General features: G+C 47.1%; 1 pseudogene; it reads right to left on the reverse strand.

Moving 5' to 3' along the window:
- Positions 1 to 6,815: 6,815 nt before the first annotated feature.
- On the reverse strand, positions 6,816 to 7,832 carry LOC110320800 (annotated as a pseudogene).
- Positions 7,833 to 8,157: the final 325 nt, after the last annotated feature.

Here is an 8,157-nt window from a genome sequence, read left to right on the forward strand (position 1 = left end):
GCATATACCAGTGTGCTGTCTCAGTTTAGAAAAACAAAAGAAAACAAAACATACACGGTACATTATTGTTACTTACAGCCAGCCTGCTCTGCATGAACTTTTTACTATCATTCATTCATGGGATCATTGGACATAAGGCGCTTTACTAGAGCTGGTAATTCAGGGATGCAGAAGACATGGGCTGTCTTGCTCAGTGAGTAGTGGTCCCAGGTGCCGGTCAATAGGTCAGAGACTGTGACCCATGATGAGTGTCTACGGACTAAGGATTTAGAGAACCCGAAAGCTCCAAGATTCCTCGAGAGAAGGTCTTTGAACCTCGTTATGTAGAAGTAGTTGGGTGACTCATTTAGGTGGAGAAGGGGCAGGGAGAGCATGAGATGCAAGCTAGCCCCTAAGGTTGAGCAAGCTCGCTAGGAAGTGGAAACAGTAGAAGCTTCACAGGAGCGTTTATGTTGAAAGGGTTCGTGTAGGCAGATGGCTAAGGCCTCTTCACATTCAGCATTGGGGGCTTTGGCTTTGGGAAGAAGTTTTTGTTGGGGATTGTCAAGACTTAGTTTTCACTTTAGAACAACTGGTAACAGTGGGAAGGGAACAGATTGTAGTTAGAGGGTACGAATTTGGAGGCAGGAAAGTGGTTAGTAGATGGGAACAGTATGCTGGAGAGATGATAGTACACCAACTTCAGCCATGGCAGGATGCAATGGAGAGACGGATTCCAGCAATGGTTGGAAGCTCCAGCTGAAGAGTATGGCCATTCAGGGAGGTGTGGTGAGAAACAAAGACTCAAATGAAGGTCACCTTCTAGGTTTCTGGCTTGGATGGAAGGTGCTGTCCTTTGACCCGTGAGACCACAGGATAGGGCTGTAGTTTGGGAGGCAAATAAGTTGAACGCTGGCTTTGTTGAGCTTGTAGTAAATACTCAAGACACTTAGAGAATAGTTTTAGAGTGGACGTGGATGGGAAGGGTTCCTGGTGGGACAAGGTTTAGGTTTGGCAGCTTCTGGGAGGCAGCAAACTGATCAAGTAAGAGGTCAAGATCACAGTGCTGAGAGCACACACCCCCTCTCCCTCTTGCAGGACATTGGAAAACAGGAAGCATGACAATCCACAGAAGCCACGAGAGCTAGCTGAAGGGGGTGGGTAGGGAGAAACCACATGAGAATGTCAAACATGGCTGATCAGGTTTGTTCTTTGTAACTAGCAGGTCATAAGTGTGTTGTTGAAGCAGTTGGGGACTGGGATGGTGGCAGGGGTGGGGTGGGGTGGGGTGGGGTTGCAGGGGGAGGGGAAGCAGCAGCCAGGGAGAATGATTTAGATTTCAAAATCAGGGTAGAATTGCAAAAGAAAGGGTAGCTTACCCTTGCAAAACAAAACAAAACAAAACAAAACAAAACAAACAAAACAAAAAAACCCCCAACCAAACCCAAGGCTATAAAAGGGAGGCCATAAGAGCCTTCAGTGAGCCTACATGGCTTGATGGGCTAATGCTTTATAAAGGTTTCTTTCCCAATGTGTTCTTCTACTGGCAGAGTGGAGCATTCTCAGACTCTGTGATTCTTCAGTGTTCTTGAAATGGCACATTTTGCTTTGTGTTTGTGATTTAAGCACTATAAAAATGCCCAGCTACAGCTTGCTTCGAGAACGTAAGTTCTGCTTCTTCACACGAATTTCTTCATGAAGCCATTACCTTTGAAGCAGTTTGATACATTAGCAACAACAAGTCCATAATGAACCCAAAAGCTGGGAAATTGAAATCCCCGAGAGATGTAGCTTGTTTATAGGAAAGTAAAAGATAATGAGAATACATAAGTTTATAATCCCAGGTTATGCTTAACTGCAAGTGTTTTTTTTTTTTTCCCTTAAGAATTTCCACTTTTTACTGTCTTTGGAAGATAGACTACAAAGGAAAAGTGGAAATTCATGCAGGTAGTTTGTATTCTGGATTTTGTGAAGTTGAAATTAGTGGGTGTTATGGTTTGACTCTGAAATGTCTCCCACATGCTAATGCAGTGACCATTGGGTCCCCAGCTGCTGCATTACACTGGGAGTTCTGGAAACTGAGAGCCTGGATCTAGCTGGAGGAAGTAGGGTGATGGCTGGGGCAGGAGGAGGGGCGTGGCCATTGGAGGCTCTGTTATCCCTGATGACTTCCTTCTTCCACTCTCTGCTTCTGGTTGGGCAGTGGTGTGAACTGCTGTGCTTCAGTGTGCCCTCCTATTGGGAGGAATTTATCCTTGTAGAACCCGAGCCAAATGAAATCTTGTATTCCTTTTAATTTCCCTAGCATAATATTTTTATTGATAATTTGGGAATTTCACCTCATGCACCTCAATCGCACTCACTTCCCAGTTCTCCTGTGTTCCCCATCCTTCTGATCTCTCCCCCTCCTCTCAAAAAAAGAAAGAAGGAAAAATAATAGGTGAGGACAAATAGCTGAGGTTGTCTTCTGATCTCCACATATGCACATATGTGTCATAACACACATGTGCACAGTTACACACACACATGCACACGTGTGTGAGCACACAATTTAATACGGGGTGATGAGGCAGTGAGGTCTAGCTCTGTTGGTATAATGCTTGCCCAAGAAGCACAAAGCCATGCGTTTTATTCTCAGCACTGCACTGAGCACTGTAGAGCAGGTCTGTAATTCTAGCAATTGGGCACAAGAGGATTGGGAGTTCAAAGTCACCCTTGGCTACATTGAGTTCAAGGCTAGTCAGGAATACAGAAGACCCTGCCTCAAAGGAAAAAAAAACAAACAAACAAAACACACAGAAGAGGAGGAGGGGGAGGAGGAGAGGAGGAGGGGGAGGGGAGGGAGGAGGGGGAGGGGAGGAAGGAGGGGGAGGAACAGCAGCAGCAGCAGCAGCAGCAGCAGCAGCAGCAGCAGCAGCAGCAGAAGAAGAAGAAGAAGAAGAAGAAGAAGAAGAAGAAGAAGAAGAAGCAGCAGCACTTTTCTATACCTCACCTTCCCTCATTTCCAGTCACCTCCACAGATGCTCTACATCTGTGCCCATGGTCCCCAGGCTGGCCTACCAGCCCATTACAGCCCAGCCTCACATACTCTTTTGCTCTCACCTCTTCAACCACAGCACTAAAAAGTGGGACTTCCTCCCTTCCATTTTCCTGAGCCCAGTATCTCCCACTCTATATCCAGAGAGAACCTTCTCCAAACGTCTAAGTTTTCCGTTCCCACAGACCACGGTCTCCAGTTCCTCCAGCCCACTGGTAGCACTCTTGACAGCTGACTCCAACCTTGGGGGCTGATGCAGGATCCTTTCTTATCTGGGGTCTCTTCCCTCACGACTCTGTTTTCAATCCACAGAACACAGGGACATAACAACATTTACAACCAGAGCAGAGAGGAAGCGAGGAGGATGCTGAAACCTAAGAGGAGAGTGATGAAAATGTTGAGTATCAGAAGGTCATTGCAGGGATCAAAGACTCAGACAACGGGCAAAACTAAGGTGGCACTAATCGCATTATTGAACTTAGATACACTGGAAAGAATGAAACTAAGTAACCAGTGGGAAGGGAAACAATAGAAAGACTCAGCTTCAAAAAGAGGTGGTTTACTTGGTAGGCTATTTGCCTAGTGTGCATGACACCCCCCCCCCCCATCACACAAACGGGGTACACTGTACCTTGTGATCCTAGCACTTGTGCTTAGGAGGTAGAGGCTCAAGGTCACCTCAACTGTATTTTCTACATTATTTTTCACAGCCTGTTTGTTGCTGTGTATGACAGGCTCTTCGGCCTTTGATCTCAGGTGATTCTCTGCCCACCATCTCACGTGGGTGAGCTGTGTGTTAATGCCTCTACTTTTGGAAATCTGAATTCAGTTGTCATAACTTCTGCAGCAGTGCTTAATCCACTGAGGCATATCCAAAGCCCCTTGGAAATACTGGTTATTAATGAAGGTGGAGGGAGGTGCTATGCAGGATGGTTTTGAAGGGAAGGAAAGCCGATGTAAGGGACCCGGTAGGACTCTGTGACATTTTTATTTATTTTCTCCAATTCACTTACGTTCTGGGGCAGCTAGGCTAATTTTCACCGGCTTGCTCTGCTCAGGTAAAGTTGTCCGTTCTCCATGCCATGAGAAGTGATGCCTCTGCTGGCTTTGGGAGGCCCCATGGCTGCACTTCAGCCTGCTCTTCCAGCCAGGTCTCTAACTCCTTCCTGTTAGAAGCCATCAGATGCTCGCCTATGAATTTACTCATGATGAAGCCACTTCCTGTTTTCTTGGCTGCTCGGAGAAGCATCTGAAGCTAAATCGCATTGAGCTTTCAGCTACACATAGCCCCTTCGGGGCGCCTCTCAGCCCCAGTGTTCCCACCTGCTCCTTGGAAACCTGGCGATGACGACGTGGGTCTCTATTTGATAGCCAGCAGCTGGCAGGGCTTCTTTGTGGCTGCTTCCATTGTTAGTGTTCACACGTGACTTGTATGTTTTTACATTTTTATTTCTCCTGTGGCCTATGACCTCCTGACTTTCAGTTTTGTTTTTCTAACCTGTGCAAACAACCAGAAAGACTATGGAAGATGCTGAGGTGCTAAGGTCTAGTGGATCTGAGGGTCCCAGCTTTTCCCACAGAGGTGGGCACTCTCAGAAGGGACATTTGGTCTTTTTGGTTTCCTTGTGTAAGGAGCTGTCAGTAATCACAAAGGATGTGTAGAACACCCTCCTGTGTTATAGGAGCCACAGTTTCCTTCACAACGGGAACACAGATTTGATTCTAGTCTCTGGAGACAGGATTCCTGGAAAACCAGGATGTGGTATCACTAAGTTAGACATTTTCCCTCTTAGCCTTTCACAAGGAAGATTAATACAGCTGCTTACACTTTTCTACTAAGTGGGTAAACAAACTCAGCAGAATCAAAATCAGCTTTATGTGAGTCGGAGAGACCATTGTAGACACAGAGAGACCACTGCAGACATGTGGGTTCATGGGGTGAGGGGAGGGGGAATTAATGGCGGGAGAACGGTGTCTGGGAGTGTGACACATTCTTGAGATGGAGGTGCTGTGTGCTGAGGGTTCTAGAGGAAGTTTCTTCCCACCGTAAGGATCGAAAAAAGGGATTGTGGGCAGTGGATGGTAGGCTAGTATGACATGGGATGGCCCCAAACTTCCACTGGGGACTGGTACTCTAACTCTGCAGCAATGTGGCCATGTATTAAGATGTAGGTAGTGAAAATCAGAACTGGTAAGTTGGCTGAATCTTCCCTGTGTGCTGTGCAAAGAAACTAATAAGGAGGGGGCAAGGAGGGAGGGAGGGAGGGAGGGAGGGAGAGAGAGAGAGAGAGAGAGAGAGAGAGAGAGAGAGAGAGAAAGGAATAAACAGTTTGAAGCCCCCTCTGCTCTTGTAGAAACATTTACATGGAAACAGCTGACCTGCTAATTAGAAATCATCTTTGCCTGTTCATTAGACCAATTATCCCGAAGAATTCTTCTAAGCAGCACTTGGTTCTGAGCTAATTATTGTGTGGCTTTGGAAGCAATAAACTGTACTTTCAGAATGAAACTTTGTAATTTAGACACATACATGGTTTATAGTGACATTTCCCGTAATTAAAGTGGTACAGTAGAGGGGGAGGAAGGCCTGGTTCTTATGAAAAGGATTTGTTTATCTCTTCCTGGAGAGATTATAATGAAGTAGTAGATGATTGTTTAGATCAGAAAGGTCCTTGAGGGGATTGTATTGTTTAAAAGAAGATGTGTGTGTGTGTGTGTGTGTGTGTGTATGTTGTCAAGATTATTATTTTTTGGAATGCTTTGGTCCTTAAATTAAAAAGTTTTAATTTAAGCTAGTATGTTATGTAAAATACATAAAAACTAAAAATTAATTTATAGAATAGAAAGTGTGTATGTGCGTGTGTGTGTGTATTGTTGTTGCTGTTGTTGTCATGAATGGAAACATCATGTTTAAATAAAAAGAAGAGAAATGGTCATTCAGGAAGATATTTGACTCCATATCTACTATTTTATCTGGTAGAACATTTCCCAAGTGTGGCACTCTTAGGACATGGGCACTCTTAAGAGAGCCCAAAGGTAGACTCTGTCGTCTGTCAATGAGCCAGATGACTTCTGGGGACAGGCCGTGTTGCTGAGCACCCGGGCATTCCTAGGCTTGGCATGTAGGGTCAGATGTTTCAAGGGCCCCTGCCTTGCTTGAAGTGTCCCTTCAGTTATGATCTGAGTGGATATTCTCCCAATGGATGCACTTGCCAATAGCCTAGTGTGCTGTGCCTGAGTTTCCTGACTGTGAACAGGTGACAGCAGTGCCCACCTCTAGGGGCTGCTCCGAGGTGTGGGTATATTGCTGTCACACAGTAGGGGCATCACTCATTTCATTTCTCTTTTCATCCCCTCATTCCCTCAGCCTCTATCCACTGTGCAGCACTTTGCAGGGCCCTGCTGTAGAGATCAGTGTTGGGGGACAGCAGTAAGACAAGGTCCCTCTCCTGTTGGAACCAGTGTACCATTGGAATAGGGCGCATCAGACATAAATCTTTCACAGGCAATGATCATGGAAGAACAAAGAATGATTGAGTTATGGGGAGAGGTCAATATTCGTGTGTCAGGGGTAGGGGTTGCAGCAGAGGCTTCCGAGGTGCTGACTTTTGACCTGAGACCAGAATGACAAGATATCAGTGTCAGCTCACTCTTGGTTTGCTGGCTCCCTTTGCAGTCTTATTTCCAAATCTCTTGCCATTTCTATAAAGTCCTTTCTATTAGCTCCCCTGTAGGAAGGCTCCAGCCCCTCTCCCACTAACCAGCCCCTGGTCTATGTCCAGCTCTTTCTTTTGGGACTTCATCCTGGCAGTGCCTGGATCTGCCTGGCTCTAGGTGCTCCTTCCACACCAGTGGGGTGCTCACCCACCTTGTTTTGTCTCAGCTTCTGGAGGAGTTGGGCTCTGTTGTTGCCCTGTGACAAGAAGTACAGGACCGGGTTGAGGCAGCTGCTCACACTTACCAGAGGCCTACAGATCTTGTAGGCCATGCTGGCTACCCACAAGAGCTGGCAGTCCTGTGACTTGAGGAAGCGGATGACCAAGTAGAAGGATCGGGCAATGTGGAAGGGCACAAAACAGAGTGTGAAGAGGCTGCACACCAGCAGGATGGTCCGAATAGACTTGGCACGGGCTGCGTGGCCTGTCGTTGGGAGGTCCTCCACTGGATTTGTCAGGCTCCTGACCATCAGAGAGTAGCACCCAAGAATGATCAAGGAGGGGAAGACAAACCCAGATAATGTCAGTACCATACTGTAGATGAAGAAATGATCAAACTGCTCCGGGCTGGCTGTGTCATAGCAGATCACATGGCCATTTACATAGTCTGTGTGGGAGAAGACCAGAGTCGGTAGCAATTGAAGAACAACCAGGGTCCAGGTGGCAGCAGCCGCCTGCCAGGCGTGCCGGTGAGTCCGGTAGGACAGGGAGCTCAGGGGGTGGCACACTCCTAGAAAGCGGTGTAGAGAGATGCAGGTCAGCATCAGGATGCTGCTGTAGAGGTTGGTGTAGAACAGGAAGCGCACCAGCCTGCACAGCATCTCCCCAAAGAGCCAGGTGTCGCCCACCGCATAGGTGATGATGAGCAAGGGCAGGCTCAGCATATAAAGCAGGTCAGCCACCATCAGGTTCATCAGGTAGATAGTGGCACAGCTCCAGCGCTTGGTTTGGCACCAGGAGAGCCATAAGACAGCCCCATTGAGGGGCATCCCTAGCATGAAGATGAGACTGTAGGTTAGTGATAGGTAGACTTGCTTGTAGCTCTCTGAGAAGTGGCAGGTGCCATGATCCTTTGAGACATTCATATCTAGCTTCTCCATCCCCAAGGAGGCTTCCTCGAAGATGGCCTCGACCTCTGCTTCTCCTGAAAGGAAATAAAACTCACAGCATCAGGACCTCAGCTGGGTGGTAGCCTCCCCCCGACCTGGCATTCAGCTTTTCTCCTGATCTTGGAGTCCTTATTTGAGCACAAGCAGATCAAGGTGGAAAAAAAAAGAGTTAAACCCGACCTTTAGACTCCATGAGTAGGCTTTGGGGGCTCAGGGGTCTTACCTTGACTTGTCTGCACTCTGCTGTCGGCAGATTTGCATCATGGTGGCTGGAAGACAGTGCTGTTATTTAAATGGGACATAGAAAACTGCCAGT

The sequence above is a fragment of the Mus pahari genome, chromosome 4 (genome assembly GCF_900095145.1).
Source record: "Mus pahari chromosome 4, PAHARI_EIJ_v1.1, whole genome shotgun sequence".
Taxonomy (NCBI): Eukaryota; Metazoa; Chordata; class Mammalia; order Rodentia; family Muridae; genus Mus; species Mus pahari.